This window comes from Moschus berezovskii, chromosome 10 (assembly GCF_049115385.1).
Source record: "Moschus berezovskii isolate FMDL1 chromosome 10, NW_MosBer_1.0, whole genome shotgun sequence".
NCBI classification, from domain to species: Eukaryota; Metazoa; Chordata; class Mammalia; order Artiodactyla; family Moschidae; genus Moschus; species Moschus berezovskii.
The window spans coordinates 59120037-59144543 of NC_142469.1; the positions used below are offsets into that span (position 1 = coordinate 59120037).

General features: G+C 39.9%; 1 pseudogene; it reads left to right on the plus strand.

Annotated features, from left to right (window-relative positions):
* Positions 1-24507, plus strand: part of LOC129560791 (uncharacterized) — a 176464-nt pseudogene that overhangs the window by 144065 nt on the left and 7892 nt on the right.

Sequence of the window (24507 nt, forward strand, 5' to 3'; positions counted from 1 at the left end):
GTATCAACTTACACAGAGCTCATTGTTTGCTCCCTAGGGTTTTCTATCATAGGGATTGGCTTCTCCTATATGGAAAGAATGATGCAGACTAAATGGTGGCATCCAACTTGCCTCAACCTTCAAGGCACTGACTTGATGTGCTTTTCCATTCACAACTGCCTTTGTCTTCTTTCGTTTTTGTACCTCCTGGTTTCTGTCTAGTCTTCAAGAAATATTCTCTAAGCCTGATCATTGGATATACCCTTCAAAGACTTCAGATTGACTCACTTTATCTGACTGTACTTGTACTTACAACCTTCTTTATGTATGTAACAAGTCAGCCAGCTCCTGAATCCTGGTGTTTCTCTGTTCTTTTGTCATAAACCATAACTTCTCCCTGCCTGAGGCTAACAGAGGCTCACCCTTCCCACAGTCCAGCGTGACAGTAAAGAACAGACTGCTAACCTATGGAGAAAAGCTTCCCATATGAATCCTGGCCAGATGGGAGGAAAAGTCAGAGTGGTGAAGGGAGTGGGGTTGACAAATCACACCCGTCAGTGTTAGTGCTTTCATGTTTTAGTTCTACTCTCTGATGGGGCCACACAGTCCTATGAGATAAGCACTAATTATCCAAAGAAAAATGTCCAGTCGTACTCTTTATTTGCTTGTGAAATAATCAGGGATTTTATTTGTTGGTTTAAATCAGTTTTACTTGTTACTGTAATTGTTTAATTAAATAATGTGGAAGCAATGAAATATGAATTGCCAAAAGAGACCTGTGGCTTTTTAGGAAAATAAATGCTTTATTGAGCAAAATCTTTGTAAAATTCTGTGTGAGAGAGATAAGTATAAAGGGTAGTAAAATAGCTATAATAATGTAGAAGGATCTTGCAGTAAGTTTGATACCTCATCTGAGATTTATCTTATCCTCAAAAAATAATAGCTATTATATAATGTATTTAAGGGTAAATAACCAGGTGGACAAACTAGTACATATTACATTCTTTTGTCTTTGGATTGACACTGGAAACAGAACTTGGGTGGGAGGGGAGAGATTGTGTTTCACTCTCAAGGCGCGCACGTACATACAAATGTGTCTCTATCAAACATCTAATTACCTTCTCAGGAGGCTGTGTTGATAGGCACAAGCTGTCAGATGGTGATAATTATATATCTGCTCAAATGATGTATTGTGGACCCAAGTTCTCATTTCAAGGGATTTTTATAATCTAAAATTGAACAACAAAAAAGTTTCACATGATACAGCCTCATTTCTGTAGCTAACTTTGTTCACCTACAGAACAGCCATGTGATTAAATGACATGCACAGAACAGGGAGGACTTGCCCAATCCCTCTACTTAAAATTGCAACCTTTATTCCATCCTTTGTCTGTGGTTCTCCCTACCTTCTTTCTTGCTCTTGTTTTCCCCCCATAAGAATTATCACATTCTTATAGATAATACACTATCCTTATTTATTTTATTGCTTTTCTTCCCCACAGCCTCAACTGTGAATTCATAGGAACAGAGATTTTTCATGTTTAACTATGCCATAGTTATGTCGTAGCATTAACAACAGTGGCCGACTACATATGGTAAATACATGCTCATGCATATATGCATACACAGGCACACATTTTTGAATAAAAAATTTATGAATGAATAATAAAACATGGATTGGTTATATGAGTAATTCTAGAACTTTCCCACCACAAAATAAAGCTTGCCTTGAAATCATCCCAGGATTAAATTAGATTATTTTGGATTAAGTTAGATTATAGATATGGAAACAAACACATCCACACACAAAATCAGGAAATAATCAGTGAGGAATGCTTATGTCCATAAGGATAACTTTGAAGATAATGCTAGATTCAAGAAACGGAAATCCAACTCAAAGCGGCTTAAACAATAGTACTTGTAACTTTATATAACAAGAGGTTCCAGGAGCAGTGTTGCTCCATACTGTCTAGTGTATGTGTGTGTTAAATTGCTTAGTCATGTCCAACTCTCTGAGACTCTGTGGACTGTAGCCCATCAGGCTCCTCTCTCCATAAGATTCTTCCAGGCAAGAATATTAGAGTAAGTTGCTATGACCTCCTCCAGGGAATCTTCCCAACCCAGGGATCAAACTTGAGTCTTTCCTGTCTTCTGCATTGGCAGGTGGGTTCTTTACTACTAGAGCCATCCGGGAAGCCCACTGTCTATTATGGGAGTCCAACAATGATATCATGGACCCAGATTCTCTGACTCTTTCTGTGCTTCTCTTCTTAAAAGAACCAGATTTGTTCTAAGGCTTTAGAGTAGCTACAACAATCCAGTCATTACAACCAAATACAACAATGTTCAGAAGAATAGAATATTTGCATCTATGGGTTTCCTTCTAAAAATTAGGAAACATTTCCTGGAAGTCCTCCAGCAAAGTTACTTTTATGTCTCATTGATCAGATCACATGCCTACAGTGCTCAGCAATCACTGGTGAGGAGAATAGGCTTCCCTAAGGTGTTCATGACCAAGATAATCACGATGGCATGATCACTCACCTGGAGCCAGACATCTTGGAATGTGAAGTCAAGTGGGCCTTAGAGAGCATCACTACAAACAAAGCTAGTGGAGGTGATGAAATTCCAATTGAGCTATTTCAAATCCTGAAAGATGATTCTGTGAAAGTGTTGCACTCAATATGCCAGCAAATTTGGAAAACTCAGCAGTGGCCACAGGACTGGAAAAGGTCAGTCTTCATTCCAGTCCCAGAGAAAGGGAATGCCAAAGAATGCTCAAACTACTACACAATTGCACTCATCTCCCACGCTAGTAAAGTCATGCTGAAAATTCTCCAAGCCAGGCTTCAGCAATATGTGAACCGTGAAATTCCAGATGTTCAAGCAGGTTTTAGAAAAGACAGAGGCACCAGAGATCAAATTGCCAACATCCGCTGGATCATGGAGAAAGCAAGAGAGTTCCAGAAAAACATCTAATTCTGCTTCATTGACTATGCCAAAGCCTTTGACTCTGTGGATCACAATAAACTGTGGAAAATTCTGAAAGAAATGGGAATACCAGACCACCTGACCTGCCTCTTGAGAAACCTGTATGCAGGTCAGGAAGCAACAGTCAGAACTGTACATGGAACAACAGACTGGTTCCAAATAGGAAAAGGAGTACGTCAAGGTTGTATAGTGTCACCCTGCTTATTTAACTTATATGCAGAGTACATCATGAGGAACGCTGGGCTGGAAGAAACACAAGCTAGAATCAAGATTGCTGGGAGAAATATCAATAACCTCAGATATGCAGATGACACCACCCTTATGGCAGAAAGAGGAACTCAAAAGCCTCTTGATGAAAGTGAAAGAGGAGAGTGAAAATGTTGACTTGAAGCTCAACATTCAGAAAATGAAGATCATGGCATCTGGTCCCATCACTTCATGGGAAATAGATGGGGAAATAGTGTCAGACTTTATTTTTTTGGGTTGAAATATCACTGTGGATGCTGATTGCAGCCATGAAATTAAAAGACGCTTACTCCTTGGAAGGAAAGTTATGACCAACCTAGATAGTATATTAAAAAGCAGAGGTATTACTTTGCCAACCAAGGTCTGTGTAGTCAAGGCTATGGTTTTTCCCGTGGTCATGTATGGATGTGAGAGGTGGACTGTGAAGAAAGCTGATCGCCAAAGAATTGATGCTTTTGAACTGTGGTGCTGGAGAAGACTCTTGAGAATCCCTTGGACTGCAAGGAGATCCAACCAGTCCATCCTAAAGGAGATCAATCCTGGGTGTTCATTGGAAGGACTGATGCTAAAGCTGAAACTCCAATAGTTTGGCCACCTCATGCGACAAGTTGACTCAATGGAAAAGACTTTGATGCTGGGAGTGATTGGGGGCGGGAGGAGACGGGGACAACAGAGAACGAGATGGCTGGATGGCATCACCGACTTGATGGACATGAGTTTTTGTGAACTCTGGGAGTTGGTGATGGACAGGGAGGCCCGGCGTTCTGTGATACATGGGGTTGCAAAGAGTCTGACACGACTGAGCGACTGTACTGAACTGAACTGAAATGAACTGAACTGAACTGATGGTGACCAATGAAGACTCACCCTCTGTCCTGTCCTAAAGCACACTGTTATTAGAAGGAGGGAAACTGGAATAAACAGATTTCAGGGGGAGGGGAAGATGGGAGGGAGCAGAAATAAGTGCTTGATAATGTCTGCTACAACACTAAATGCTTTTGTACATGAAGTTAAAGCTAAATATTTGTAGGCTTCTTTGAAGTAGGTAGTTTAAAACATTATAAAACCAACCTCTTTAATGGCTTTATATTTTTCCTTATAACTTAACCAACTAATTCCCTTTGTCAGAAGGGATATTTGTCTATTTCATCATTCTTCTATTTTGTTTCAGTTTTAAAAATTATCCTTTTGTTTAAATTCAAGTAAAATATTTCTTAAAGTATTACATATATTAAAAACTTTATATATATATCTATCCATATCTATTATTTTATATGTATTTATACATAAATAAATATCTGGAATGAAGCTCATTTAATGTTATTGAGAGTTATTTTTAGTTGTTTACATTTTGTATATATTTTTTGCTACGATTTCTGTACTTTTTAGAGAGTTTCAATATTTTGGAATGAGAATGCTCATTTTTATTAAAATAATAGCATTGCTCTAAAAAGTAAAAAATAGACAAGTAGATGTATAATATTGTAAAAGTGTTTCTGTATTGTTAAATCCAATAAGCAAATTGTAAAAAAATATAATCCTATTTTATAAATAGATAGTAAAAAGAGAGGGAAAACTATGTTATTAGAGAAATAGAAAAATTCTAGAGATCTATACATATTAACAGATAACTTCTGGGAATGATGCTGGCTTAATTTCTGTATTGTCTGAATGATTCTTCAATGATTGTATAATTCATTTATAAGTATTAAGTATAATAAATATATATTAATAAGCAATCCCATCCCCAATAATTAGTCCCTTTTGTTGGGTTACTGTCCCAAAGCTGCAAATCCTTATTTCCTGCTGCCTCTGCAAGGGCCATAGTCAGTCTGTCACTTTCTGCTGCTCAACACAGCCCCCGATTGTCTAATCACTCTGCCTAAGGTTACAAAGGTAACAGGTGCCTTCCCACTTGTGGTAAGTGCTCATGCTGTTTATTGCTGCTGATGCCAGTTCAATGAGAGGTCAATGATGTGACTCTGGCTTTCACGTTTAGATTCCCCACTCGGCCCTCCTTGAGATCTAACAGGAGTTACCTTGGCAAGAGCCTAACCCTGAGCACACACCAAATGGTGACCCTGAACCACTGCTATAAAATTAATGATAAAATGATTCCTTCTCTTCTAGTACCTTAGGGGCATCATAGGTAAGGCCAGCTCTGTGCAGGCAGTTGGAATTTCTTTATAGCTGAGCACATCAGATTTTAAGACTCAGAAAGGTTGGTTTTTAGGTATTTGTTTCCTACTAGATTTTGAGTCCAGTTCTTGACACTGTCAACTTTACTTCTCCTTTGTTGGTTTAGGAGATTAACTTTTCAACAGAAGATCTCTTTCTGAATGCTTAAACATATTAGACTTGAGAATTAATAGAGTGTTAGCTTTAGGAGTACTTGGCATGCATTTTTAACTTCCCACTGTAATATCCATGAAATGTGCGAAAAGACAAAATAAAGCATACCCCACCACTGAGACAGTTTCAGGCAACTTCTTGCCATATTTTGGTGGCATTTCATTAAGATAAAAAGATGAGGAAACAGCATTTAGAATTACTGGCTTTCACGAAACAGAGTATTAAAAAAGCTTTGCCATGAAAATAGCAATTGATCCCACTAGAACAAACATAATGGGCTGCCATAACAAAATGCCACAAGCTGGGAGGCTTAAGACAAAGTAAATTTATTTTTTTCACAGTTCTAGAGAATAGAAGTCTCAAATCACAGTGTTGGCAAGACTGTGCTCCCTCTGAACTTTCCGGGGAGGAATTCTCCTTTCCCTCTTGCTAACTTCTGTTAGCTTCCAGTAATCCTGGGTGTTCATTGTTTGTAGATGCATCACTCCAGCTTCTGCACGTAACCTTCTGTCTTCATGTAGCTTTCTTCCCTGCATCTGTATCTCTGTGTGTCCTTTTCTTCTCATAAGGACAGCAGTGATTGGACTTAGGGCCAACACTTCTCGAATATGCCCTCCTAAATTGGCCAGCTTTTGTTAAGTAAAACAGTGATGGCAAACCAGCCCTGAGATCTCAGTGAACTACAATAGTAAAGATTTATCTGTGGCTTGTATTGAATGTCAACTGTAGATCGACAAGGCTTTCCTTCATGTATCTCCTTCATTCTTGGATTCAGGATGAAAAAGCAGCTGTGGTGTGGGACATTGTTATGTGTTGAATTATGTCTCTTCAAATTCATATGTTGACATCTTAACCCTGAATTCTTCAGAGTGACCTTATTTGGAAACAGGGACATTGCAGATGTAATTAGGTAAGATGAGATCATTAGCATGTGCCCTAATCCAATGTGATTGAGTCCTTATAAAAGGGAAATTTGGACATAGAGACTGACATGCACAGAGAGAAAAGTGATATGAAACAAGAAGACAGCCATCTATCATCCAGCGAGAGACACCTGGAACAGATCCTTCTCTCACACCCTGCCAACACCTTGACTTTGGCCTTCTAGACTTCAGAACTGTCGGACAAGAAATTCTGTTAAGCAGCTCCTCCCTGCCCCTCCCCCCATTTTTGGCACCCTGTAATGACACCCCTAGGAAACTAATACAGTCACACCAATCTCATGGAAGAAGGAAAAGTATGTATGAGGAAGCATGCAGTGACTTTTAAAGCTTCTGCTTGTAACTAACTGACATAAATTCCTCTCACATTGTTTTGGTCAAAGGAATGGAGTGACTGACAATGAGGTGACTTGAATTGGAGTCTGGAGGAACACTGTGAATGCAGGGATCTCCTAAGTGCTGGGGCAACAGGCACGATGGGGCCTGGACTGAAAAGTAAAGTGAGATTTTCCAGTCTTCTGGGGCTTCAGTAGACAAAGCTCTGCTGGAGGAATGGGGCTGTCATAAACACAGATTTGGCCTCAGCCATTTGACAATAAGATGAACTGAGTTGGATCTAAAACTCCATCCATCTTGAGTCAACTCAGTTCTGAGAGCCTGGGGGTCAACCTCACTTCATTTACTGGACAGAGGAAAGGCAAGCCTTCTTGGAAGAATGTAGGTAGGGATAATACTGACTTCAATTTCTACTATCCTGTTAAATGCAAATGTCTGGAATTAAAAAAGATAGGGAAAGACATGCAATGAAGCAGGAAAATGTAATTACTCAGATATTAGGTTTGGTACCAGGCAGAGTTTTTCTGTTGTGATCTTTTAGGGCAGAAAATTTTTGGCATCTGTGTTAACTTGCTGTCCTTGCAGACAACTGTGATTGTGCCCTGCCCTCCGTAGAACATGAGGCCTATGTTCAATATACAGTAGGACAAGGGAAAATAATATACATTTAAAATTTCAAAGGATACTTATGCTTCTAATTATATGATTTGTAATGGTCAGAACCAAAAGAAAAGTGAACCCTTTAGTGTCTTCCATACCTATCAATTTATTTGTCCAGCAAATATATACGAAGCACTGTGCTAAAGTGTTAGAAATCTGGGAATGAATAAGATAGACTTATGTCCCAGTGGAATCTAGGGCAGGATATAGGCAGAAATAGTGATTAGATAATGAAATCGAAGGCCAAAGGCTGTTAGGATAAAAAAATAAATTACACAACTTGAACTTTCCTGGTGGCCCAGTGGTTAAGAAGGCATGCTTCGAATGCAGGAGACACAGGTTCAGTTCCTGGTCAGGGAGCTAATATACCATGTGCCAAGCTGTGTGGCCAAAAATTGAAATTATTTTTTTTTTAAAAGTACAGGTCTCTATCATCCAGAATGGTATTTCTGGATTTCTGTGCTGTAACAAGGGTGGAGTCTCCCTTTTGTGAGTGGCCATTTCAGTCCTTTGCCTCAGGGGCTGAGGCCTCTGCCTCTTCTTATAAAGTTGCTTTCATTTATGAAAATGGATTCTTAGGAAAAATTTCTCCATCAAATTCAGTTATTTCAGCTGGAGAACCCCCTTTCTGCATAGAAGCTTCCTTCAAGAAGCCGTGTGAGGATCCACGCTCCTCAGTGTTCAGACATCAGAGACCTTGGCTAGCCATGTTACCCTCTTGATTAAGTCCAAGTGGAATTTGTTTCTATTAACCGTTCTTCCTTCTCCTTTCTGCTCCTCCTCTTTTAGGAAGTCTCTGTGGCATCTAACTGTTTATTCTGCTTCTTACGTTAGTGTCTTTACACCTCTCAACAATAATGATAATAATGACAATAGAGAGTAGTAAGATTGCTACCATATGCAGACGTTTATCTAAAGACTTCTTTTTTAAAGACTTTTCTTGTACTCACTCATTTTATCCTCATATCACCTACTTTGTTATTATTTTTGTCATAATACTATATTTTGTTATAATAATTATATTTTGGTATAATATATTGTTTATTCTTCACTGGTATAATGCTTCTTTGTTATTTTTGTTATAATAACATATTACTTATTATAATATTCTCCTCATTATTGATCTATTCTGGCCTTCAAAATCTCATATTTCCTTTAATATCTGCATCTGTTTCCTCAGATCTTAATCTTTCTCCTGAGGAAATTTCTTTCTTCCTCCAGTTTAATCAGTCTGTCTTCCTTGATTTGTTTTCATTCTTCCACAGCCCTTTTCCTGAGTATAATACTGAATCAACTTGTTTTTTTAATCGCTCTCAATTCCTTTTTGATTCCTGAGCAAACTTGATTTCTAGAAGCAGAATGTTCCAAGCACAGGGTTTTTAAATTGCCATCTCTGTTTCTGCAATATTTCTTTGAGCCCAAGAAGGTAGCATGTGTCTCTGTATTAAAGGCCACATTCTTCCTTTTTTATTTATTAATGAAATATACCATTCTTCCATGAATTTAGCCACAATTTGAGAATTGTATAGTTTTTAAGCAGTTTAAAAACTTAGGTAATTAACAATCGAGCCATCCTGAGGTCACAGCAGGGGAAACTTTCAAGACCCTGTGGATAAGCCACATTTAGCTCAGCTCAGCTCCCCCACCATTTTCAACTTGTCATGAGTGAAGTTCAGAATAGCATAAAACATTACAGAATTTGGAGAAATCTATCTCACTAATGACCTAGGCCTCATCTGAACAATTTAAAGCTAAAAATTCACACCCTATGTTTCTGTAGTTCCTATAGACATAGTTACAATTTAAGATTTGATCTAGTTGGCAAAACAAAACAACAAACAATAGAAAACCTAAGCAAAAGCACCAAATAATTTACATGACCCCCAAATATCTAAAATGCCTCACATGAAAAAACTATTTTTCTGTAATCAAATCCTCTCACTACTGTTCGTGAGGCCCATCGGCTTTTGCTGAGGTTCCAGTTGCACTCATTGTCTAGCCTGGCACCTGTGTAATTTTCACGGTTAAGATAGCAGTGTTCAGCCTGAGGCATGCACCTTTGCTGATTCTGGGACAGCCTAGGAATCACACTTATGCTGAGACCAAGGCACCGTGTGCCTTTGTTGAGGCAGAATGGAATTTTCCTGATGCCTGTGAAGATGTACAAAATAGCCATTTACCTATGAACAAAGTTTAAAGAAGCTTCTGTGCATGTCAATGAAAAACTGCATTTGTGCAGCTTTAATTACTCCCTTTCCTAACCTTCCCCTTCATGCTTCAACTATTTGAGTTTCCCTGTGTCATACAGCAAGTTTCAACTTGTTTGCTGGCAGAAATTCCTCAGTGTTTGTGTCTTAATCTCTTTTTATAAGTTCATCAGCAGTATTGCATTAGGACCCACCCCAATAACCTCATTTAATCTTAATTACCTTTTAAAGAGCCTATCAATGAGTAAAGTCACATTCTGAAATACTGGGGGTTAGGATTTCAATATATGTTCAAATTTGAGGGGACACTATTTAGTCCATAGAAGAGATTAATTCATTTGTTCAACAAATATTAATTGAAAGCTTACTAAGTGTCTCTTTGTGTGAGATTCTGCAGAAAGATTAAGTAGCATATTTACGATCAAGCAGCTGATTACTGGTAGAAACACTGGCGTCAAAGGATGTTCTCTTAACTACTCTAATGTCTTTTAATAGCAAAAATCAGAAAATGAACTAATAAGTAGACTGTTATATAATCTTTTGTTGGAATACTATGCAGCTTAAAAAGGCTGAGTAGGAAGATAAGAAATACGGGAAAATGCTTTTGGCAGAAACAGAAGTGCTGGTTATTTATATCTCTACATTAAGACTGCATCTCTGTACAACTGCATAGAAAATAAAAGCCTGAAAAGAAATATATCAAAATACTAATAGTAGTTTTAGTAGAGCAATAAGAATTATCAGAGTTTTGGGGTTTTTGGTTTTTTACTTTCAAAATTTTCTGTAGTATAACGTACTTTTCTAAAATTTTCTGAGATTAACTAATGAAAGGTGATTATTCTTGATTGGAAAAGACTCTGATGTTGGGAAAGATTGAAGGCAGGAGGAGAAGGGGACGACAGAGGATGAGATGGTTGGATGGCATCACCAACTCTATGGAAATGAGTTTGAGCAAGCTCTGGCAGTTGGTGTTGGATAGGGAAGACTGGCGTGCTGCAGTCAGACACTGAGTGACTGAACTATAAGACTCAAAAGACTGAATAATTTTGACAGGGTAAATTCTCTTTTTGGCCATGTTGGTTAATCAAGGAACTATGAATATTAGAATTGGAATATGAATACGAGGACAGTAACTTAATGATATTAACCATAGCCCATTTTATGAGCCAATGTAAGAATCACTGCCCTTAGTATCGAAGTGATCTAATGATATTGTCAACCCAAAATTCATTTATTTCATTCTTCAGCTCTATTTAAACACACATTATAGCCTTAATATATCTGGAAAGTATCTGGTATTTAAAAAAATTATTATTTATATTTCTTTTAGTCATAGAAATTTAATGAAGTCTTTGGGAGTTTATAGGATGGTTAAATGGAAAAAATGGATGTATTTTATAACTCTGATCAATTTATTCATGTGGTTCTCCTGTAATGGCTAATTAATCTTACTTTGGCAGTCTAGTTACAAAGCATATACCTTTCCAAACATTAACTATCCTCATTATCCTTCTCTAGGCCTTTTCCGATTAAATTACTATCTGTTACAGTAATGTGAAAAAAAAAATTAAACAAATTATTTACCATCAGAAGCATATACAATGTTCTGACCCCCACATATTTTCCATAGCAAGATAGTCAATGCATTGGGCTAAATTTCAGAATTCCCGATGATAGCACAGCCTGGTCCTTTACCTGTAACCACTCACCGGTCTTTACTCACATACTCAACAGAGGGCTCATTTTAAGTATTCACTTTGAATAAGAAATCTTTTAGGACACTAATATAACTAAGAGAAAGGAAAATAGACATCTTTCAAATGAGTGATTGGTCATGTGGCCTACCACGAGGAATAGCACAAAAGTGCTTTTTCCCTCCAACAAAAATTCCCTTTACTGAAACCCAAAATCTTTCTATTAATGATTATTAAATAATCATTTGAGGCCTCCCAGGTACCTCACTGGTAAAGAATCTACCCGCCAGTGCAGGAGATTTAGGAGACAAGTTTGATCCTTGGGTCAGGAAGATCCTCTGAAGTAGGAAATGGCAACCTGCTCCAGTATTCTTGCCTGGAAAATTCTATGGACAGAGGAGCTTGGTGGACTGCAGTTCATGAGGTCACAAAGAGTTGGACAGGACTGCATAATAATAATCCTTTGGGACTTGAAAGTAGTCACAGATAAGACTCTGTGGCTCTAATGTGAAAGAATTGTTAAAAGTCTTCTGTTTAACATTAAAGAGACAACATGCATACCCAAGAAAGGTAGAGAGATGGATGAGCTGATGAACATGGAAGAGGAAAGACGAATGATCCTGATACGATCTGAATTTGTGTCCTACCAAATTCATATGTTGGAATTCTAACCCCCCACAATGTGGGGTATTAGGAGTTAGAGCCCTGGACCCCTCACGAATGGGATGAGTGCCCTTTCAAAAGAGACCCTGGAGAGCTCTCTAGCACTGTCCTCACCTTGGGAGGAGGATACAAGGATACAAGGAGAAGAAAGCAGTGTGCAGTCTGGAAGAGGACCCTCATTAGAACCTGACCACACTGGCATCCTCATCTCAGAGTTTCAGCCTTCAGAACTGTGAAAAATAAATTTATGTTGTTTATTTGTCAGCCATTCTATGCTTTTCTGTGATAGTAGCCCAGACTGACCTAAACAGATCCTGACTTAACCAGAGTGCCTGGTGGTGTTGTAGCCACGCGTTCCAGGAAACAAACTCACTCAGAAGGACAATGCAGATAGTGGAGTGCAGTTTATTACACCGGCGGACCCAAGGCAGAGTCTCCTCTTAGCCAAGGACCCTGACCACCATTTGTGAAAATCTTTTATACCCTATGTGTACATTGAACCCACCACCCAATTTCCTTGAAACTTACATAAAACAAAGGAAGGGTAAATACAATCACAATAACCCCATCATTCACGTGTTAGGTGTTCAAACAGTTAATAATCAATAAGCTTGTAATTACATTCCGATAGACACGGAAAGAATTTAAGACCTGTCCGGAGGCAGGGGTGATTAGAATATGCTTTCTCTTAGGTGATGAGCAACCTGGATGTGTTCTTCAAGATTCCCCTATCTAGAGGGGGTCTTATCTTTCTATTGTAGTTTCCATAGGCACTAAGCACAGAGTTCAGAGTCTGTTGGAGAGGTGGCCGAGCATGATCAGCATGAACAGGCCTAAGATGGAGTCCAGGCCTTATGAATTCCCTCTTCAGCGGTAAGCGTATCTCCCAACATGGGTATACTTGGAAGAGTGAGGGAGGAGTGGGGAGGGAGAGATTTGTGCTTTGCAATGTAACTCTTTGCCAAATGGGAAGAATGACAATGTTACAACATCACCTCAAAAGCTAAAATCAATTTCTCTGATTTTTAAAGTGATGCCTACTGCAGCCATGAAATTAAAAGACGCTTACTCCTTGGAAAGAAAGTTATGACCAACCTTGATAGTATATTAAAAAGCAGAGACATTACTTTGCCAACAAAGGTCCATCTAGTCAGGGCTATGGTTTTTTCCGTGGTCATGTATGGATGTGAGAGTTGGACTGTGAGGAAAGCTATTGCCGAAGAATTGATGCTTTTGAACTGTGGTGTTGGAGAAGACTCTTGAGAGTCCCTTGTACTGCAAGGAGATCCAACCAGTCCATTCTAAAGGAGATCAATCCTGGGTGTTCATTGGAAGGACTGATGCTAAAGCTGAAACTCCAATACTTTGGCCACCTCATGCGACGAGTTGACTCACTGGAAAAGACTCTGATGCTGGGAAAGGTTGGGGGCGGCAGGAGAAGGGGACGACAGAGAATGAGATGGCTGGATGGCATCACCAACTCGATGGACATGAGTTTGAGTGAACTCTGGGAGTTGGTGATGGACAGGGAGGCCTGGTGTGTTGTGATTCATGGGGTCGCAAAGTGTCGGACACGACTGAGTGACTGAACTGAACCGAACTGAACTGGGAGGGCTGTCTGCTGTCTGTGAAGGGTGGAGGTAATCTGATAGAAGAAACCATCTGTGTAGGCTTTGATCATGATTAACACTGTGCCAGTTGGGCCAATTTCAGAAAGTAAGGTGAGTAGTGAAGTCGTTCAGTCGTGTCCGACTCCTTGCGACCCCATGGACTGTAGCCTACCAGGCTCCTCCGTCCATGGAATTTTCCAGGCAAGAGTACTGGAGTGGGCTGCCATTTCCTTCTCCAGAGGATCATCCCAACCCAGGGAAAGAACCCGGGTCTCCTGCATTGCAGGCAGACGCTTTACTGTCTGAACCACCAGGGGGGCGAGCCACCAGGGAAGCCCCCATTGGTAGTTTTAAAGAAGACAGCATCAAGACTTCTCTGGTGGTCCAGTGGTTAAGACTCTATACTTCCACTGCTAGTGGAGGGGGTTCAATCCCTGGTCAGGGAACTAAGATCCTGCGTGCTGTATGGCCACCCCCTTAATGTCTTAGTTATATAAAAAAGAGAGAATAGCATAGGTCTTAACCTCAGTGCCCTCTAGATTCACTTTTCATCTTTGACCTTCATTCACATCATCAATTCTGTTTCTGATATAATGCAGTAATTATGTGTCTCCTCCAGGAGGATGTTGAGTTTATACTGGAGAATTTCAGAAAGAGGAAGCCATCAAAAATTGATGATCAAGTCTGAGTATGGGGGTTGTATGGGGAGGGGGATAAAAGCAGAGCAAATTATGGCTGTGACAGTTATTGTGTGAATGGAAGTGCAAGTTTTCCTTTTCTCTCTACTTAAATTGAGGATGTTATGTAGTGAATTTTAGTCAGTTGAAGAGTCAGAATGGATGACAATAGCCAGACCAATGTGTTTCTTTCTGTCCTGCCTGGATGACTTGGGGCAATTCTTTTTTTTTTTTTACAGTTCATAACTTTTATAAATAAAATAAATTAAATGTACAGTGAATAAGTTCTCTGAAATATTTCAATATTTCTGCAGGTTTAGTAACATTGTAAAATACATTTCAACTAAAATTCACAAATCTAAAAACCTGTTAGGCATTTTTAGGCGTTTTAAGTTGGAAATGAAGACCAATGTTACATCGTAATATGCCAATTACAAATAGTACTTCAAATAGCAAATACTACAGTTTGTCCCAAACTTTAAAAACTATTCATGAACTCAACACTGAAGTATTGATGGCTATGAGAATTGTTTCCTAGCCTTTTTGAAAATTTCAACCCATTTACGTTTAAGGTAATTATTGATAAGTACGATCCCATAGCCATTTTCTTTATTGCTTTGGGTTCAAGTTTATACACTCTTTCTGTGTTTCCTGTCTATAGAAGATCCTTTAGCATTTGTTGGAGAACTGGTTTGGTGATGCTGAATTCCCTCAGCTTTTGCTTGTCTGTAAAGCTTTTGATTTCTCCTTCATATATGAATGAGAACCTTGCTGGGTATAGTAATCTGGGCTGTAGGGTATTTTCTTTCATCACTTTATGTCTTGCCACTCCCTTCTGGCCTGAAGAGTTTCTGTTGAAAGATCAGCTGTTATCCTTATGGGAATCCCCTTATGTGTTACTTGCTGCTTTTCCCTTGCTGCTTTTAATATTTGTTCTTTGTCTTTGATCTTTGTTAATTTGATTAATATGTGTCTTGGAGTATTTCGCCTTGGGTTTATCCTGTTGGGGACTCTCTGGGTTTCTTGGACTTGGGTGATTATTTCTTTCCCTATTTTAGGGAAGTTTTCAACTATTATCTCCTCAAGTATTCTCTCATGGTCTTTCTTTTTGTCTTCTTCTTCTGGGACTCCTATGATTCGAATGTTGGAGCGTTTAACATTGTCCCAGAGGTCTCTAATATTGTCCTCATTTCTTTTAATTCGTTTTTCTTTTTTCCTCTCTGTTTCATTTATTTCTACAATTCTATCTTCTAGTTCGCTTATCCTGTCTTCTGTCTCTGTTATTCTACTGTTTGTTCCCTCCAGAGTGTTTCTGATCTCATCTATTGCATTATTCATTGTATATTGACTCTTTTTTATTTCTTCTAAGTCCTTATTAAATCTTTCTTCCATCTTCTCAATCCTTTTCTCCAGGTTATTTATCTGTAACTCCATTTTGCTTTCAAGATTTTGAATCATTTTTACCATCAAAATTTGAAATTCTTTATCAGGTAAATTCCCTATATCTTCTTCTTTTGTTTGTGTTGGTGGGCAATTATCTTGTTCCTTTACTTGCTGGGTATTTCTCTTCCTCTTCATCTTGCTTATATTGCTTTGCTTGGGGTGGCCTTTCCCTCTTCTTGCAGTTTGTGGAGTTCTCTTTATTATGTCGTTTCTTCGCTGTGTGTGGGGTTGGACGGGTGACTTGTCCGGGTTCCCTGGTTAGGGAAGCATGTGTCGGTGTTCTGGTGGGTGGAGCTGGATTTCTTCTCTCTCCTTTAGAAGACAATGGGCTGCTTTTCTGGGAGCCTGATGTCCTCTGCCAGTATTCAGAAGTTGTTTTGTGGACTTTACTCCGCATTCAAATGTTCTTTTGATGAATTTGTGGGGGAGAGGGTGGTCTCGCCGTCTTATCCCTCCGCCATCTTGTTTCTTCCTCCCCAGAACACTGGATTCTTATATTCCACTTGGTCGTGGAGTATCTCTTCCCAGCTGCTCCAGCAAGGTGCAGCCACTGTACCTTACCTTGGACGAGGGGTATCTCCTCAAGGCCGCCCCTCCTGCTTTGAATGTGGATCAGCTCCTCTCGGCCCTCTGGTGCCCAAGCACCCACAGCTCCTCTCAGCCACCACCCTAACCCTGGGTGCGGGGCAGCTCCTCTCAGCCATGATTCTGCACGTGGTCGGTTGCGCCGGAGCCGGGCGTCCCTCGCGTCTGCGCCGCCGGAGCCGGGCGTCCCTCGCGTCTGCGCCGCCGGAGCCGGGCGTCCCTCGCGTCTGCGCTGCCGGAGCAGGGCGTCCCTCGCGTCTGCGCCGCCGGAGCCCGGCGTCTCTCGCGTCTGACTTGGGGCAATTCTTTAACCTACCAGCTTTCTTTCAGTGACAGAGTATTATATATTTTGTGCTTGAAGATTGAATTAGATGACATGGATAGGACATTTAACCTTGCACCAGTTGGCCCAATTTAGAGAGAAACATGACTATGGAAGAAGGATGAGAGAGCGATTTGAAATTGTTGACTTTTGATGGAGGAAGACGGTCACAAGCCAAGGAATGTGAGTGGACTCTAAAAGAAAAAAGAAAGTGAAGTCGCTCAGTCGTGTTGGACTCTTTGTGACCCCATGGACTATAGACTACCAGGTTCCACTGTCCATGGGATTTTCTAGGCAAGAATACTGGAGTGGGTTGCCATTTCCTTCTCCAGGAGTTCTTCCTGACCCAGGGATTGAACCCAGGTCTCCTGCATTGTAGGCAGACGCTTTACCATCTGAGCCACCAGGGACTCTCCGTTCCGTTCAGTCGCTCAGTCGTGTCCGACTCTTTGCGACCCCGTGGACTGTAGCCTACCAGGCTTCTCCGTCCATGGGATTCTCCAGGCAAGAATACTGGAGTGGGTTACCATTTCCTTCTCCAGGGGATCTTCCCGACCCAGGGATCGAACCCGGGTCTCCCGCATTGGAGGCAGACGCTTTAACCTCTGAGCCACCAGGGAAGCCCCACCAGGGACTCTAGAAGCTGAAAAAAGCAAGGAGGCATATGCTTCCTTAGAAAAAAGACCTTCCTCCAAAAAAGACCTTGGCCTTACAGATGATTTTTAAGCCCAGTGAGAACTGTGTTGGACTTCTCACCTACCTGGAAAAGAACAATCTACATCTACACTCTCCATGGAGAAACATGGACATTTATACATAGGCCAAGGGCAGTTATTCAAACTAAGTGCCTCAGGAGCACAGGAGAAGGGAAAACAGCTGGGGATTTATGGAAGGGTTTTGGAAAAGGTAAATAATACAGACCGTGACACATTTTAACAGAGGAAGAAGCAAGATGAAAATTTGTCTGAGGAGGAGCACAGTGGAAGCTTGAAAGGGTACTGCATGTTCACCAGCGGGAGTGCCCATCCCAGAGGACTGGAGCAGAGCTCTTGGGGTAGGAGGAGAGAAAGAGTAGACAACTCTGCATCTGTGAGCCTGGACGGAGAGGCTGTGTTGCTCACAAGAAGGTGCATAGCTTTGGGAGGAAGGAGACTGTAGTTGAACTCTTGAGGTTGAACTCTCAAAAGATAACCAGCGGAAGTAGCTGCAATTCAGTTCCACTCACGTGCACCTCTGCCATCTGAGTGGGCACTGACAGGAGCCCTTTCTGGCACTAATGGTCTCAGAGGATTCATCCCCTCCTATAAGTGACTCCTGCCTCTGGGCACTTTGAGAAAATAGAACAGGAAAACACTGATTTGACTATTTCTCTAAAACCTCTGAACTGTTGTACTTCCAAGGATATATTTGAAATATTCCTTTATTTACCCCTTACCTGACACACATTTTCCTCACAAGAGTTGCATGTACTTATCTGACTTCTCAGTGCAGTGCTACCAGCTGGGGCTGGGTGGACAGTCTGCAAGGCCTGCAGAGTGAGAAGATGCAATTCACACCAGACTGATTCCCAGAGGGGAATTTTGGTACTTAATCCAATGTCCTGTGAGATCCAGGCTCCCATTTAGCCCACTCAGACATTTCTATTTTTTTTTTTTCTCGTGCCAATTCCTAGTGAAACTTGCAAAGCCAAGCCATCCATGCTAACTAAGGCTATGAATCCTGTCAGTGAGCCTACAGATTGAAGAAAAAACCTGAAATTTAGACTCAGGTTGAAAACAGTTGTGAAGGACTTTATATTTGAGATATACTAAGCTGTTTTATAGAACAAGATTGTTATTTTCCTCTGGCCCTGTCTTGAGAAGCTGGAAATATTTGGGAAGAAGAGTTTGATTGTTTGAATAAATGAAGTGATTACTTGCATTTTGGGTGCAAATTTGCAGAGTTTGCAGCATCCCAGCCTCCCCAGACAACTACACTCCAACTGAGCCTGTGAAACTCCTCTTCTTGATTTTCCCTGGACCTCACATCCTCATCATAGCCAACACCTCTTCCTGGAGACAGCCTGATGTCTATAACATATTACCCTTTGATGAATTTACCCACTGATGCAATAGACCCTGTAGGAGGTGGGTGCAACTAGGGGGATCTAGGTGGGATATGGTTGGCTACAAGCTCTGGAAATTGATTAATAAATAAATCAAAACCCTTTTCTTTTTCTAAAACAGAGTTCCTAAAAATGTGGTCTTTCCCAGAACTGCCTTAGAATCTCCTGGTGAATGATTGTTAAATACAGATTCCTGGTCTTACCAGACACACTGAATTTCCAGAGGATGGTGATCTGGAACTACATCGTTAGACAGCATCTGAGGCAATATTGTTGGGCACCTGTCTTTGAAAATTTTGCTAAAGCGAAAGAGCAAAATAATAAACCATCTCCTCTCTCGGGCTTCCCTGGTGGGTCAGATAATAAAGAATCTGCCTGTAGTATAGGAGACCTAGGTTCAATCCCAGAGTCTGGAAGATCCCCTGGAGAAGGGAATGGCTCCCCACTCCAGTATTCTTGCCTGGAGACTTCCACGGACAGAGAAGCCTGGTGGACTACAGTCCACAGGGTTACAAAAAGTCGGACACTACTGAGCGACTAACACACACACACTTCTCTCTCTCAGATTGCCTTGTAGTGAACTTTTTTTTTTCCACCAAAGTTGCCTTAGAAGGTGCACCTTAGTCCTTTGGGGCTGCTATAACAGAATATTATAGACTTTATAAGCTATAGAAATGCATTTCTCACAGTTTTGGAGGTTGGGAAGTTCAAGATTAAGGTACTGGCAAGTTCAGTTTCTAGTGAATACAAGCTTCCTAGCTCACAGAGAGGTGGCTTCTCGCTTTGCCTCACCGGAAGGAGGGCCATGGGAACTCCCTGGGGTCTCTGACTCTCATTTATGAGGCCTCTATCCTCATGGCATAATCACCTCCCCAAAGGACCCACTTTCAAATGCCATCATACTTGGGATTGTATTTTAAAATGAATTTGGGATGGACACACCCTTTCAGTTTACAGCAGTGTGTGTGTGTATACGTGTTGTGTGTGTGTATACGTGTGTGTGTGTGTGTGTGTGTGTGTATGAGAGAGAGAGAGAACATGGAGGAGGTAGAACGGGTAGGCAGCAGGATAGAAGCAAGAAAGTTTGATAAAAAAGGATAAAATTCAAAATTTCTCACTCTTTATATCTTAACATCTGAGATCTTCCCCTGGGAGTTCAATATGTAGATTCTACCATAGGTATTCACAATTTTCATGTGTCTAATTCATGGAGAGAAATTTACTGAAGGCTGAACAGATCAGGAAGACATCTATAGTCAACCAAAAAGTATTATATTTGTTTCAGGCCAAATTTAGAGCTTAGATGATTGATTGTATGTGCTCTGTATATCAGAACTCTCTGTATATTTGTCATTGTTGTTTAGTGGCTAATCATGTCTGACTCTCTTGCGACCTCATGTACTGTAGCCCACTAGGCTCCCCTGTCCATAGGATTTCCCAGACAAGAATACTCGAGTGGGTTGCCATTTCCTTTTCCAGGGGATCTTCCCAACCCAGAGGTTGAACCCACATCTATAGGGTTCATTGTCAGGCAGAGTCTTTACCACTGAGCCAGCAGGGAAGCCCTCTGTGTATTTGCAGTATAGTGATACTCTTTTTATTTATCTGTGTATCAACTCAATATTTATCACATTGTAAATGATAGAAGTTCAAGAAATATTTAGTGAGTGCTTGTTCTTTGCTCTGTTTGCCATTTATTTGATGCTGAGTGGTTGATCATGAATATAGCCTCAGTTCTGTTGCTGAAGAGATGGTGTGGTTATGGAAGGGTCTCAAACTAGGGAGCTTTTAAAATTGTAGCACAGTAATGGATATACAACCAACAACAAAAGTTTGGATCTTTAGCTTTGTCCTAAAGAAAAAATATGATTCCCATTATAATATATGTTCCTAAAAAGCAACTAATAAAAAGCAGGGGGTTTAGACAGACTGTGCTGAATTGATGAAAACTCCTGTGGATACTAGGGCAGGGCTATATTGCTGGATGCCGAGGCAGCACAAGGCAAAATGGTGTTTTTCAGAAGATGAAAGAAAGGAAGACAGACAGCTCTCAAGAATGCAGTTTCCATCTCCCTTGGGTAAACATAGATGACAAACAGAACTAAACAGACAAATATTGTGCAGAGGATATGCACTGTAGATACTGTCTGCATAGGTAATCTTCCTTTTAACTGTTCACTCTAGATAACAAGCAAACCTTTACCTAGCATTGCTTTTCCACTGATTCTTGGAGAAAAGCTGAAAAATGAAAATTCTGCTTCAAGGATATATAGGCAACTAGCTTGTGAAAATAACACCAAGTACTTACAATCATTAAATAAGAGAAAAAGGACACTATCTGTTTTCTGACCTTAGACAATTTACTTAGCTTCCTTTTAAACCTGATTTTACATATTTGCAAAAATGGGAAGAATAACATCTAAAGAGATTTTATAATTATTAAATAAAAAGTATATAAAGTATTTAACATGAAATGCTCAATGAATGGGAGCTATTTATATTAAATGGAACAAGATGGAATGACTAATATTAATCAGAAATAACTTTTTGAAATATGGCTCTGAAAATAAGAATGGGGGGTGTTGAGTCTAAAGCTGGATTTATTTTGACAACACTAGATATTTCCACTGAGCTTGTGCAACTGTCAATTGCCTTCTCTTCCTGCTAACACACAATATTTTCAGTGCTGAGATAGATTTTAAAAATGGTTCAGAGAAGGTACTTGGCTATCTTTCTGAAGTTACTATAATAATCCCCATAACCCCTCAAGCCAGCAATGTTCTTTTACCTGAGTAAATTGATTTAGTGAGTCATCTGCAATTTCTCTACAGTAAGTGGCACAGAAATTTTGATGGATATATTTTATAGAAAAAATTATACTTAGGGAAATGATTTTTCCCTCATAGATATACAATTTGTAACCAAATTTCAGACTATGCTTAGAGTTTTACAATTGCTATGAATCAGTTAAGCCAGTAAAGATGAAGATGTGAATGGGGTTTATCTTTTGATTTAAATCTTGGTGCTTTTTCAAATAAATAAAAGAGGAAAAATATTTTAAGGCTTTATAAGTCATTATATAATCCTTATGTATTATGGTTTGGATAGTCTTAATTCAGTTAAATGAACCCACGTGTGTGTTGCATTGGCAAAGGTATAAGAATAAGATACAATTCCTACAATTCCTTATCTAAAGGAAGGGAAATAATGATATAAATAATATGTTTAGTTTAGTAAAAACCAAATGAGGTGTACAAAGTGCTATGTGTGAAGTACACAGCTCTAAGGTGCTCAGAGTGGAGGGAAAGCTCCATTTGGCCTGGGCTTTAAAGGATTTGTTGCTCAAAAGGATTTGTATTCTAGATATACAGGAATGGCATAAACAAAGTGAGAGAGAGAGAGAAAATACATGTCAGACTAAGGGAACAACAACAACAAAAAAACCCAGCCAATTTTGGCTGGTGCAAGGGTCAGTGGAAATCATAGGTAATGAGCCATATGGTAGGCTAGTACCATATGAAACATCATATCCCTAAGAAATGTAAGAAAATTAATTGTTACACTGAGAGATAATTCTGATGGAAAATTGCTTCTATGAACAGTGGTGGTGACAGTTAACAGATTGAGAACAACTACTCAATGGAAAATAGTTGCTTTAGTCAACAGAAAAGCGATTATTTCTAAACAGAAGACTGATATGATCAAGAAATTAGAAGACTCTAGCAACTTACTAGACCAGAGAAAATAACGGCCAATATCTAGTAAAGCAGGGAAGTTGAACTGAACTTTGGCCGCCCACTTCAGTCCATGCTAAAATGACAGTGAAGAGATTTTAGCTTTTCAACCTAAAAGGACAAAGGAAATGGAGAGGAGCCAACTGCAAAAATCTGGGAGCTGGCAAAGTAGGTGGATGGTCAATAACTTAATTAGCAGACCTGAGAAATATAAAGATCTAGAAAATAACTCGAGTTATACTACAGAGTTCTCAGTGGTGGAGGAATGTGTGGCATGGTGTGCCTGTGGGAGTGCAGGTGAATTGGGGGCTATAAACAGAAGGGAGTTTGTGATGGACAGGGAAGCCTGATGTGCTACAGTCCATGGGGTGGCAAAGAGTCAGACACGACTGAGCGACTGAACTGAATTGAACTGAAACAGAAGAGTTAATTGAAAGTTTGTGGAGGCAGAAGACAATCCTGTAGAGGAGGCAAAACTTTTACCTCTCCCATCTTAGGCTTTCAGCTGGAACTCTTTGACAAGAGAAAGACAGCAGTTTATTACTGCAGGCTGTACACATCAGCAAGAGAAATCTAAACCCAAAATAATATTTCAAAATGGTTATTTAGAAGCCCAGCCTATACAGCATCTTCAGCAAAGGACAGTATGTTTGTAGAGAAATGTTGCAACAGAGGAAGGCAGTTTTAGGCCTTCAAGGCCAGCAAAATGTCACAGGGTAAGTATATGGGAGGAAACTAATGGAGTAAAATTTGCTTGCAGATTCCTCTGGTGCCATCTCTGGGCTGATAAGAGTCTGTCTTTAGTAAAAGGAGAATTTATTTCCTGCCTTTAGGCAGAAAATGGGGAACTTTTCCGGGGTTTTCTGCTTATTGATTGCTTTCAGTTCAAAATAATTTTTATGTCAAAGAGGCATATTTTGAAGTGACATATCCTGGTTTCCTTCAGCTTCTCTGTTCATTTTTCTATTGCATAAAGCCAAAACAATATCCTCTTTTAACCAGGCAGAAAATCAGAGATTTATTCTCTAAGGATTGTAAACTGTAGGGTCTTTGGACTCCAGAATACCAGGTAAATTTGAAGGCAAGATTATTGTATGAAAACAGGGGCGTTAAGTGAAAAATTTCCTCTGAATCTGAGACAAGCCCTCTCACTTACCATATTGCTGGTAGCCAGAGCTTCCCTGGTGGCTCAGATGGTAAAGAATCCACCTGCAATGCAGAAGATCTGGATTCAGTCCCTGTTGGGACGATGCCTTGGAGAAGGGGATGGCAACTCACTTTAGTATTCTTGCCTGGAGAATCCCAATGGACAGAGGAGCCTGGCAGGCTACAGTCCATGGGATTGCAAGGAGTTAAACATGACTGAGTGACTAAGCACACAACAGCATAGGTTTATACCATCCAAAAAGGCAGTGCAGTCTTTTCCCTGGGGATTCTGATCAGTCAAGAAGAAAAGTTTTATAGAAATGAGTATCAGATATTTCTCCCAAAATCTAATCTGGCTCTTTGAGATTACCATTTATTCAAACTCCTCATTGAAAACCCCAACTATTCATTTAAGACTTTTAAATAGCCTCAGTGAGCTATCCTGAAATATAAGCTGACACCTCTGAATGGAAGATAGAGACTGAAACAAAACACAGAGAACCTGACTATGCAGGGGGTTGAAAACCTCAAAGAAATTAATCCTTAATATCCTCTGAGAGACAAAAATAGATTGCATCCATGAAGCAGGATCATGAAATGGAACAGAAAAAAAAATTACTGAAAATTAAAAATATGGTAACAAAAATGAAAGAAACTAACAATGTTTGGAAGTAAAAATTAAGAAAATCTCCTAGAATACAGAGGAAACGAGAAATAGTCCTGGCAACTTAACATCGAAGTATCAGAAAATTCAGAAAGACAAAACAGAGCAAGTTAAGGGGAACAATTTTCAATTGCATATGTATTTCAATAGTAT